The following is a 13,633-nucleotide window of genomic DNA, read 5'->3' as shown; positions in this document are numbered from 1 at the left end:
GCAGCTGCACTCTGCTATTTCCGAATCATCGTAATGACAATGTGGCAGGATACATTATCAATCATTATTCAAGACATTGGGTAAAGTTACAGCCTGTTTGCAGGGCACACTCGCTGTTTGCCAACTTCGAGACTGAGTCTCTGTTGGGTACTGACATCTGCTCTTGGTTTCTCTTGCCTCCACCTTTTACATCTGGTTGTATTTGCAGCACAAAATGAAGATCATTCCATATTCATCAATGTTACCCGAGGCTGCGAGACACAGCTCTTTGGTGTGTCATGTTTAGAGACCTGCGCTGGTATGTTCTCTCACGCTTTGTGATGGGGGATCTGGTTGGCTGCAGATGCAGAGAGAGGAGCTAGCTGTTGGATGGTTCTAGAAGCCTGTCAAATATGTTTCAGAACATGAGCAACCTCATGTCTTTCGTGTCTGTTTCATTACACCCATTAGACCTTTGGTTTCTTGACCCTCATTTTTGTTTCATACATTGAGTTGTGTTAAACAATCGGAGATATGTAACAGTGTTTCCAACTGAAAACATGGTTCCCTGTGAATCTGGGATATTTAGTTGATGGTAAAATAAAAGAAGTCAGACATCTCTCGTAGAATTGGAATGTTATATAGAGAAATTATTGAATAATTTATGGGCATAGAATCTAAATTTATCCAGAGGTTAGCATGTTTACGGATTTTTCTGCTGGATTCATTGTAAACTTTCAATAACTGTTTCACAATATCAATATAGGAGAAGTACAAAAAGTACAAGTTAGTGACAAACATTCGACGAAATAATTTGGGGAAAAAAATGCATTTATATGGCTGGTAAATATTTCCACTCCTTATTGAGCTGATGGAAGTTAGAGTGTAAGTTAAATATTTTTGCAGATAGGACTGGCCTCATGCATGGAAGTTTTTAATGGCCCCTCAGTGTCACCTGAAAATTTGAAAATGTATTGTTGAACCTTAAATATGTTGAAATATGAGAGGTTTCTCTTTATTTATTTATTTATTTTATTTGTTTGTCTGTTTTAAATCTCTAATGGTCTGTCATATTTTGGGAGAATTATGTTTCCATGTTCAAAATAAATTGTTGCTGTGTGTCTGCATATGTTTTCAATGCATTCCTTTCTTTATTTTTACTTCATTGAATCACTGAAAAATGAGGAATTCACAGATATAATACAGTTGGGTTGCCAGTTTGGAATCCTTAAATTTCATTGTGAATTATCTCAGCAATAAGTGATTCTCTCAGGTCCCAGTTTGGGAGTTCAGCCGAGAGGGACACAAACATAAAACTAAATTCCTAAAATCCAAGCCAACTTTTCTACCCCGCACAACTCAGCATTTCTGACAATGATGAGCGCTACTTTAAAATGGGCTTGAGATGTCTCACCTCCCACATTATCAAACCCACAAACCTTTATTATACTTAGCCATAAATGTAGTTCAAGTACCTCAGCATGAGCAACAACCAGTGGCATGGTCACACTAGACACAGGTCACACAGGTGGTGCACTTACTGTTCGGCTCATATGAAAATAAAAAGAAAAGGTATCCTTAATGTTTCCTCAAATAGAATTTGTAAAAAAAAAAAAAAAAAAGGATTAACTCCTTGTATAAAAGAGAGCTTTTCAAGGTTTCAGTGGGACGTCGAGTGTTAAAACTGCCCATCACTCAGTCAGAAGCGGAGCAGGAGAAACAGAAACTCAGCAGTCTGATCTCTGGAGAGGTTGAGAGGCCGACCAGGTGATGAGTGAGGACGTTGTGCTTTCATCACCAATCCAGAGTCATTCATTTTTCATCATCATCAGGCTCTCGGCACCTCTGCTCCTCCCAATAGCAAGTCCCAGCTCCAGTCATATTCTGCAATTGGGACCTTTTAGAACAGGACAGTGTTTAATTTGAAAAAAAAATTGAAAATACAGTTTCAATCTCAGTGTCACAATGACATTAACTTAATATAAATGTATACGTTTGAATGAACTACGGTCATATATTTTTGCACGTATTTTCAATGCCTAGATTTTCACAAATCAGAATTATGGACTCTCAGTTAAAAATAATGGAAACTTTGAGGAGAGTTTCAGCCATTGAGTGACTCATATTTGTGTGAAGTGTGAACTGTGGCGTTTCTCTATTGAATACTTTAAAGACACATATACATACATGTTTGTCTTCCTATCTTTGTGAGGACATACATTGACATAACCCCTTTCCCAGCCTCTCACCCTAAACCTAACCATCTAAAACAAATAGCTAAACCTAACCTTTACTCATAACCAAACTAAAACCCAAGCTATTTTGTAGTTTTAACCTTCAAAATGAGGCTTGACAAAGTGAGGGCTGGCCAAAATGTCTACACTATGCAAAAAATGTCCTCAGAGTGAGAACACACACACACACATACACATATATTCACATTTTTTTACGTTTTGTGGGGACATTTCATTGACTTTAATGCTCTCCCCAACCTCTCACTCTAAACCTAAACATCCATAACAAATGGCCAACCATAACCAGGACCTAAACCAAACATAAATTAAATTATAATGACCCAGTTATTTTGAAGTTTCAATCCTTAAATATGAGGCTTATCCTTGTGGGGACCAGCAAAATCTCCCCCCAATGTATATGGTTCCTACAGCTAGATGTGTTTCCAATAATTTGTCACCACAAGTATAGCTAAACAAGCACACACACACATACACACACACACACGGTCCGCTATATTTGTGGAGACATTTCATACTTTTTCCAGCCTCTCACGCTAAACCTAACCATCCAAAACAAATGGCTAACCTTAATCAAACTTAAACACAGTTATATTTTGAAGTTGTAATCCAAAAATTGACCTTGTAAAAACTGACCATGTAAAAAATGTCCCAACATGAAGGTGTGTTTCCACACACAGTGTGTGTACCCTAAACAGGATACACACTTATGATTGCAACTAGTAGCAAACTCGTATAACACTGGCAGAAATTCTTGGGTCGGTCTTCAACAATGTTGCTAGGAAGAGACTCAGCCAGTGGCCAGCATCCATCCACCTGTAATAATACGTCGAGGCCTTGCCTGATGGGCAGGTGGGGGTTGCTGACTAAGAGATCTGGAGCTTGATGTTGAAAGATTTCGTCCCCTTTGACACTATAGGAACTCATTGTCTACAGGACATCCGCCACCCAAGTAGATGGATGGATGAAAGCGTGTCAGACACCAGCTCCAACAATAGAGTGGGTTAAACAAATATACACGTGACCGATCAGACATATGGATAGATGGGCGCATGAACGGATGGATTGACAGGTCACCAGGCAGGCGGCTGAACAGATGGCTGGCAGGTTGATACTTGGACTCATGAGGAAAGAAAAGAAAACAGTTATGTGTGATACAGTGCACTACTGCTGATTGAATTGTCGAGTCGACCGCACACAGGCCGCAGTGTTGCTCCTCCACCAGCCTGCTGGGCTCATAGTGGGACGCTTCTGCAAGAACAATAAACATTCTGGACAAAGTATTTTGTGTAAAGTGATGTCTGTTTCCTGGATCTGGATCGCATTACCGGTCCGTGTGATGGTGCGCCCTTCCACCTATACACTGTTGCTAATTCTCTGACTGGTCGAATAAGACGATGTCAGTTGCTTATAACAAATTTGGGTCTGAATGTTCACCTTGACCTAATGTGTAGTACAAAAAAGTGTCGACCCACGGAGTTAATAATGCAACAGCGTGCCATGGTGAGTGTGCAAACACACACACAATGTGGGTGCATGCAACCTTGTATAGACCAATTCTTGGAAACACACCTTCTTGTTGGGACCTTTTGCCGGTCCCCACAAGGTTAAGCTTCATATTTGAGGATTAAACCTTCAAAATAACTGGCTTATCATCATCAAATTCAAAGTTTGGTTTAGGTCCTGGTTAAGGTTAGCCATGTGTTTTGGATGAAACGTCCCCACAAAACATGACATGTGCCTGCATTTGTGTGTGTATGCATGTGTGTGTGTGTGTGTGTTGTGTTAGCGGTGGGTGTCCCTCAGAAAGTGAATCAGTTTCAGCACCTTGTCTGGTTGCCTGTCGTGGTGTTGACAGCAGCAGAAGCGAAGGGCAGACAGGGTGAAGCGCACAATTGTAGCAGGTTTTAAAAAACGTATATGAAGGTATATATCAGAGCAAGGTCCAATGACTTCAAGAACAAAAGATGAGAAAAGTGTATTTTCTCATTTTTGGGCAAATACTGAGACACGCTGTTCTCTTATATGTGTTTATACTGTTACTATTACTCCAATATTTTAAAAACCTTGATGATGATATTGAGAAATATGGCAATAATAATGGTAAAATTATAATGTCATTCATATAAACATACAATTTGTTTTTTTTTGTGAACTTTTCATTGCATCCATTCATCCATAAACTTAATCTCATAAAGACCCAAGAAGGTCAGGGTTTATGGTTTCATAATGTCAACCAAGGAGGTTCTCGAATCACGGAGGTCTGTCTTTTAGCAAAAAAGAAACTGAAAAACAGATGAACAGATTTAAAAAAATGTTGGTAGTGGGACAATGAGGAGAGGATTACATTTTGCAGGTAGAGCCAGCTTTTCTTGTGCTTTTTGTGTTGTTTGAGAGAGTCCCATATCGCTACCGCCACCAGCTGTCCAGTTGAGCTCATTGCTAGCAAGGATTATTCAAATGCTAAAATGATGATCAAACAATGTGTATGAAATAAATGTAGAGGAATAATTTCATGTAAAGCTAAGACAATGAAATGGTAAGATTTTAATGGTTCATTTTGATCTAGACTACAAAACAACTGTCGATACATCCAAGCACAATGACTGGGTTCCTTATGTGCCAGGAGGTTGTGGATTGTGAGATTTCTTTTTTTGTTTTTTTCTGAAGTTTTCTGGGAATCTGACACACTGTGGGTTCCTGGAGTTGGAGCGGGCTGACGCCTGAGGAAAGTGTCACATCTGATCAAGCGCACGGAGCAGCACCAGCAAAAGCCCAGCGCACTATCTGCATGTTCAGCGTGTGAACGAAGGCTCGTACGGGCTGTGTGTGTTTATTAACCATTTCCAGAATAACAAAAGAATTCGGCTTGAGTAGGAGCCAGTGTAGCATGTAATCAGAACCAGATCGGAATAGTTTCAGCCGCTGGGTCGATCAAAACATGACTGACATTAGGAGGAGACTTTCGCCTGATTCCACCGCAGCACAGACCCAGTCATTAGTCAGCCTGACAGCAGTCATTTGTTTTCTCTGAAGAACAAAATTAATGACTGTCTCTTTGGATGACTCCCGTCTCCGCTCTTGCTCCACGTCCAGAACCTCCTCCAGCCCACCAGAACCACCAAAGCCACGCAGACACATGCATTTCGGGTGACAGTGTTTCCTTGTTTACTACTGTCTATCTATATCTATCTATCGATCTATCTATCTATCTATCATCTATCTATCTGTCTGTCTGTCTGTCTGTCTGTCTGTCCATCTATCTGTCTGTCTGTCTGTCTGTCTATCTATCTATCTATCTATCTATCTATCTATCTATCTTTCTATCTATCTATCTATCTATCTATCTATCTGTCTGCCTGTCTGTCTGTCTGTCTGTCTGTCTGTCTGTCTATCTATCTGTCTGTCTATCTATCTGTCTGTCTGTCTGTCTGTCTGTCTATCTATCTGTCTGTCTGTCTGTCTGTCTATCTATCTATCTATCTATCTATCTATCTGTCTGTCTATCTGTCTGTCTGACTATCTATCTGTCTGTCTGTCTGTCTATCTATCTATCTATCTATCTATCTATCTATCTATCTATCTATCTATCTATCTATCTATCTATCTATCTATCTATCTATCTGTCTGTCCATCTATCTATCTATCTATCTATCTATCTTTCTATCTATCTATCTATCTTTCTATCCACAGGCAGCAACAATCAATGATGGATTCAGTAAACAGCCAGTCATCACCTCTCGGCTGTCACGCCTGCATGTGGAAGTCTGGAAGTGTTGTTGTACATGGACTGCTTCCCTTCAGCCTGATGACTGATTGAGAGTCAGAACACTGAATAAACGCTTTACTCCCCATCCAGCGTCCTCGAGGAGCGAGTGCATGTGTTTTTCCAGTGTGTGTGTGTGTGTGTGTGTTTGTGTGTTCTCAGCTGCGGCAACAGCCACTGCAACATTATAACACCTAATCTCATTTAAACCCTGGAAGGAATCAAGGAGAGGTCAGCGTTATTAGCAGAATGTGGAACCGTCTCTAACTCGGTGAGGAAGTCACTGCAGATGCTAATGGTTACGTACAGATTTAATCTGGAGGGCCGCGGGACTCATGGTATGAATTATTTGAAATAGAACTAAATCAATTGCAGTCAATATAATATACATAAAAGCCATCTGATATTAAATATTTGTATTTCAAAAATACATATACAAAAGCAAAAATACATATACAATAAAAAAAATATATATATATTTCCACCGATTCTAATTATTACTAAACAATGTTCAGTATTTAAGGAAAGTAAAACTTTATTTGCGTCTCAAAATGAAAAAAATTTTTTTTTTAATTGCGAATCTCCCAATAGTTGAGCCTGTTTTCATGGTGTTATGGCTACATATTTAAGCATTGACAACAATAATCTGATGGAAATAATTTGTCTGGCCATCAAATGCGTTTTCTATTGAAGTTGCCTGGGTAATTCTTTGTTTATATGGTATATATGTTTTTCAAATTTTAAACAACCAAGTAAATGTGCAGAAGTGTTTTGCTATTTATCATAAACATTCCTAGAAAAGAAGGTAAGAACATACAAATAAGAACTGTTTCAAATACGACAGCAGCAGCTGATGTTCTTTAGAAATTTATCCAAGTAACAATCAAAACACTGGAAATTAGAACAGCTCCTGTTAAACCGGGGCACATTGAACACATGATCATTACCAAAGTGAATGCATGAAGCTATTTCCTGACGTCCACTGAGGGGGTAAATAGGGCTAAAATGCAAATTAGGAAGACGTTCCAGCTGCATGGGCTCGGTCAAACTTTCCTGCCTCACATGCAGAGAGGAAATGTGCTGACAGCCAAGATGAAGCCCTGGAACAGACAGTGCACAACTCGTGTGTGAGACATGACACGAAGAGCATGGGACTATCAGTCTCACGGGGATCATCACAGAGAGTTTAGACTCACCGATGGTGACGTTTGATGACGGTTCTCAGTCAACGGAGAGTCAGAAAAATGATGTGTAATGTTTCACATTTAGGTGCGTGTCGCTGATTTAGACACTCATTTATTGACAAATTGTGTCTCTTAAACTGACCCTGTCTTATGTTGAGATTTATTTAAAAGAGATTTTAGAATCGTGTTCTAGCTAACCAGTTTGATGGAACATCAACAGTTCAAGCAAACTCAGTAAATATGCTGCGAATAAACAAACTTGGTTATTGCTCTAGTGTTCATCAGAGGCATTACTGGACTCCTTTTTTATTCTGTGACTTAACCATAAGGATGTGATTGTAGAATTTTCAAATAACGTCCGAGATGCTAAAAATGAAAAATATACACAATATACATAAAATGTATATATATATATATATATATAAAGACATTGTTTTACAGTATTTTATTGGACAGCAAATCATGCTGTATCAAAATAATGCTATTTATAGTTTATGAAATCAATTCATGTCTGACTATTTTTTTTAAGGAAGGCAAAATGTAACATTTAAACCTCCTATTCAGAGTTTAGCATGAACAAAAACACATTCTTAAGTGTGTCTTTAAGCAACTAATAACAAATCATTAGGAGTTATGCTGCTGCAACGTTGCATAAATCGCTGGCCTCAGCAACAGGGGATTTGCACTCACAACCATGTCGGGCCGGACTGACACGCTCCTGCTTACCATCCGTTCTCACTGCCCCCTGTCCACATTGACTATAATGACATTTCCAGCTTCCTCCTTCGACGTCCAGCTGTTCCACCCTTCTCACCATCACTTCATATATTTGTCCTGCACCTACATGTAAGTGAGTTACTGCATGAGTTGCTTTTTTTTTTTTTTTTTTTTTTTAATTTGGCTTTACTTCATTTTTATTTCTTTAAGGGTGGTGGTTTGCGAACGTCTGAGGTGAGAGAAGAACTGACATTTATGACCAGGACATACATTAAACAGACTCGGGCAGCCACGTAGGCGCGGAAAAAAAGGTTTACGGATAATAAAAATGAAGTTTGTTTCAGCATTATGTCACATATCTTTTGAAGATAAAGCAGGGAAAATGTGAACAAATTCTCTGAGAGAAATGACATCCCATACACCCATCTGTTGAGCTACATTTCACCCATTATCACAGTAGTAAAGAGAAAGGTACACACCCCCTCAGGTGGATCAGGAAAGTGTGTAGTGATCTGCTTTTATTTTGGTTTTATTTTGTTCCCGCACTGCCGCTCTCCTTTCCTCTGTTCTTTCGTGCTTCACTTAAGGCACACAGCTGGAACTAATCCTGCAATTACCTACTGGAGGCAGCGGCCTTTATATTCCAACAGGTTCCCGTCTCGTATTCGCCAAGACTTCGACATTCCTGCTCGCAGCCTTGCTGCTACTTGGGCTCTTGGATGTTTTTGTTTTTGTATGTTTCTGCCTGAGCTTCCCAGTTGTGTTTTGTTCACATTGGTGCAGGTTTGCAAAGTGGTGGAAATTCAATTTACTTTACGTCTGATTTGACATGTGACTGCTACAAGAACTCAGACTACAGTCACATCTCACACTTGCTACATGCCAGATTTTGATTCCGTGATAAAATCAAATAGTCCGTGTAAAGCAACAAACATTTTTCGAATACAGGGCTGCCGATTTATATTCCAATGTGTGAGAGTTCATGGGGGGGTATCTGAAGATAGGTAGCGTGTAACCTTATCATATACTGTAATGCCTGACGTCCATAACTTTGGGGGGAATTTATTTAAAAAATAATAATAAAAAGGAAAAGAAAGAGTCGCAGAGGGTCATGGGAGCAATGACTTACCGGCCTGGATGAAAAAACGTAGCTGGACTTGGTTTATTATTATTTTTCTTTTTTTAACTTTTTGTTATTTATTTCTTTTAATTCCATGTCACTGTCTCCCTCTGCAGCTGCTGTCACCAATCTGCTTTTAGAATGAGTACAAGTGTGGAGTTTATGTTAAACTCAAAATAGTGACGACGAATCTCCAGCATCAATGCAGGGAAACAACATCACAACAGTGCTCCTGTTTCAATTTCAGTTGGAGTTCAGGAATTGAAAAAGGAAAAGTCCACATGACAGCTATCATGTTAACTTTAGCTAAACATAACTTACACATCCACATAAACATACACATCCAAAATGTAGTTTTGATACTACTCGACAGGCATGTGACATTTCATTACATAAGATAAACAAACTATGCGATGGGGCCCCTTCATTTAAAGGCTATATGTAAGGAAAATGAAGAATACTACTAACAGTATCTTTAAAGCTACAGAGGCTACTTGTAGTAAGTTTAGATATTTAGATGTTTCCAGACAGAGTCAGAGCCAATGTAAGCGAATCATACTGTTGCCTCCATTTTGATTCTGCATAGTGATTATACTGCAGTTACACCTTGTTGTAAACTGTTCATTTTTACCCTAAAAGCATCCTTGTGACATAGATGAGTCTCTTTTGTTTCCGCACAATTGTTGGCGCTGCTCACATGTGTGTAATGCATTTCCCAGAGTAGCCCATCACGACACCTCCTGGCATCAGTTTTAAAAATGCCTCAGATCCCCTTCCCCTATATATCACAATCTGATGCCAGCCACTATTTCCTCCTTCCGCTTGGAATGGAAACAGAGCAAATTAGTCTTGGCCCGGACCAGAAGGATGAATTTCATTAGATAGATTTTCTGAATCTCAGCCATGCTCCTCCGGTCGGACCTTCTTTCTCTTTCAATTCCTTGTCAAACCGCCTCTGCTCCGTGACACTCTGGCTTTTTTTTTAAAGTGGGCACATGTTGGCTGTAGAGTATGCAGCTGCTTATCTCTGACCACAGACAACAATGAGAAACAATTAAGCCTCATAATGGAAGCTAACTAGGCGTAACCCCACCGAACGACTCGGGTAATGAGTCTGGAGGAAACTACCGCAAGTTTCGGGTGAATGGGAGGGAAGGAGCGATGGAAAGGATGCACACTGATCAGGGTATAATGTGTGCTCCGTGTGAGGATTGGATGTCATATGGAAACCCATATGGAGGTGGAAGACAGAGGTTCGTCTTCACAAAAAGGTGCATTGAACTGACACCACATCTGCGGAGCGTCTACCCAGCAGATCCGTCTTCGGTGGACCCTAATCAAGGCCTGATAGGATTCAGGTCATTTAACCTGCAATTGTAAAACAGGAGGTTGTTGCCATGGGAACCAGGACACAGCTGATGTAAATAATCTGATCTGTCTGTGCCATCTGGAAAAGATTGAGTCACAGGGTGCCTCCTCACTCCTCGCCTCCTCTCCACGCCATATGTGAGGGGATTCATTACTGTGTTTGTTTGTGCTGCTGAGCCCTGGTACATGTAGTGGGAGACTGAGGGCAGGTCCTGGACAAACACTGTTAGTTTAAGTGGATTCCAGTTATATCCTGCAGGAAAATGGATTTACCGGAGAGGCTTTTCTGCTTGATGTTCTACTTAAAAAAGTATGGACGATGAGTTCCGTTGGGAGAGAGCTATGCACTGTCTACATTACAAGGTACACTTTGCTGAGATCAGGTGGAAACCCTTCGCCTAAAGACCTATCACAATTCTTGGCATCACTTCAACAGGGTGTTTAGCCACCTCTGAGTTCTTGGTCCATACTCTCATGATGGCATCAGTGATGGCATCAGAGAATCTCCTCTTCCACCACATCCCAAGGGTGCTCCATTGGATTGACATCAGGCGGCCCTTAAGGCCATGTAGGAAAAGTGAACTCATTGCCATGTTTAAGAAAATAGTCTAAAATTATACGCGTTTAGCGACAAGGCGCAGCACCCTGCTGAGAGTAACACATATGTTATGTTCCGTGTTTTTTGTGCTTTTATTTTGTTATTTCCTGACTGTGTCTTACTTTGCCTTTGTTCCCTTCAGCTTCATGGCTGCGCAGCTGGAGCTTGCCCGATGATCAAGCTCACTGATTTCTACACTTGGGTTCCAGTCTGCGCTGCCAGATGGTTATTCCACACCCTCCGGTAAAGTCCCCCTCAATATCTGTTTCTTCCACGTTCTTTATAAACTTTCTATTGTGCCTGTCATTTCTGCCGCTTCCTTGTTTTTCTTCTAGTTTATTGTCTGTCTTTTATAGCCGCATTTGTGCGAGAGTTTTTCTTACTTGTGTCTTATTTTCTCTTGTTGGCTTTTTCTTCCTCGCGGGCGTGTTTGAGTCTTCCACCACAGAGCGTTTTGTGTTATTTGGGCCTTGTGGATGTATCCGAGTGCGGTTTTGGTTGTCCCCGCTAGTTGCCTTGATAATAATTTGCCTCTTTTCTGTTTTCAGGTGTTTCCCTCGCTCCACGTTTTGGATAGCGGCGTCTTTAGTTGTTGGTTTCCCGTCTGTGCCTTGTTATTTTTGTGTATTGTATATTAAATCTTGTTAAAACTTGTCAATGTCGAGTCTTCTGTAAGCCAGTTACAACCAAGCACTTGGGTCTGTTCACCTGAGCCAGCCATGAAAACCTAGGCATTTTAATGGAGTGATAATATTCCTTCCTGTGTAGTGTTCAAGGCAGGAGGCTGGGACTCACACATCACACTAGGGGAGAGCTGCAGGAGACGTTCGGAAGCCGTCTTCTCTCCATTACATTGGATGTCATTCACTATAAAACACCAATCCTCCTCACAGATGAAAACCTAATGCATCAACATGCCGCGCTGAAGGCTGCCTTCTGCGTCAGCATAGGATTAGTAGACTGTCATCATAAAGAGATGGACTGAGGTTGTCAAAAGTATTGATACTCTCATGAAGGTTGTATCCAAGTTCAATACTCATTTGCCATGGTATCAATGAATATTCGCACAAATGCAGCATGTGACTGAAGTCCGCACTGAATAGCTTGCTGCTCAACAGAACTTTAACTGGAGCTGGAAGCCTATAGCTCGCTAGCATGACTCAAATGCGTAGTTTACCGTGGACTCGCAGCAAGGTGGTTCGAGGTAAATAGAATCTGTCACTTGACTTATTGCGGACAGGCAACCTGTTTCCAGAAAATGGACCTTACCAAAAAAATCTTGAGTTCTATTTTTTGGAGAGCAGTGTTGCAGCGAAAGTCAAGTTGGAGATGATGGGGAAATAAATTTATTTAAATAAAAATTATTTTCTAAATCAACCATGATTTGTAGACTCTGAATCACATTCTTCTTATGAAGCGAGGGACTGAGCTTTAAATGATAGAAGCTCCGACTTGAGTGGTTTGATGTACATAAAAAGCCTGTCATTCATTTAGCATTGAATTGTGGGTGAAAATGTGATTATTTTGTTTTTTATTGATTTGTCATTTTCATTTTCTGTTACTTTGTTTTTCATTAGGTGATGAATCATCTTATTTAATCTTAGTAAAGGTGTTCCTGAAAACGGCAGTAAAATATCATGGCTTTGCTTACAACAGGTCTCATGGCTTCAGGCAAATATGTGTCCAAATAGTCACTCAAAAAACGGATTTAAACGGTATTAATAAAAGCTACTCACATCCCTGTTTTCCTCAAGTTGAATCTATAACCAATCATTTCTGCTCTCAGATGCGTCATCACGGCGCATGTCGACAATCAGGACGGGTGATTCCTCCGCACCATCCTCCCCATCCAATGTTTTGTGGTCAGCCATCATCTGGATTATATTTCTGCTATGTATCTTGGTAGATGAGCTCGGGGTGAGAGGATGCAGGAGATAGAGCGATAAAGACAAAAAGAGGGAGAGACGAGAGACACATGACAGATGAAGCAAAGCTAGCTCTAATTTGGCTCCACCACAGAGCCAGGAGGAAGTGGAGCTGCCATGTCTCCTTTCCCCCACAATCCCTCACCTCGTCTGGCAACGGATCGCCTGGAGCTGGGCCCCTTCCCCCTGGAGCTCCCTGTGCGTGTGATGTGCCAGCTTCAATCTCCACCACTTCTCCTCACTTCATCAGGTCCGACTCCCCTCGGCGAGGCAGCTCTTTACCCTGCGGGGGGAATCAAAATTCTCCGGCTTGTTATCCGTCCTCGGCAGTGTAAATGAGTTGACTTGACCTTCCTACTGATGTACGTCAACAGTGTTAATGTGAGGCTGCTGTGCTCAAAGATGAAGCGCCGAGAGTGTCTGCTACTGACGCCTAAATCCAGAGAACAGCAAGACACGTCCATGTTCCATCCGCTGCCTGAAACGCTGAGCATCTCAATTTAGATGAGACCTGCTTCCTGTCTTAAGGTTGAATACCATTTTTACTGTTGGGATAGAAGTCAAGACTCTATCTTTTATAAGAGACACTTTTGAATCTGTTATTTATTTTAGTTCCTATTAGTTCTGTGGTCGAAGAAACTTTGTTGTTTAGACTGTTGCTATGGAGTATCTGTGATACCTTTGGTTGGTTGGTTTAATTGTGTCAGACATTTGTTCTGTTTCC

Source organism: Synchiropus splendidus, chromosome 10 (assembly GCF_027744825.2).
Source record: "Synchiropus splendidus isolate RoL2022-P1 chromosome 10, RoL_Sspl_1.0, whole genome shotgun sequence".
Taxonomy (NCBI): Eukaryota; Metazoa; Chordata; class Actinopteri; order Syngnathiformes; family Callionymidae; genus Synchiropus; species Synchiropus splendidus.
This window is presented reverse-complemented; position numbering follows the sequence as displayed.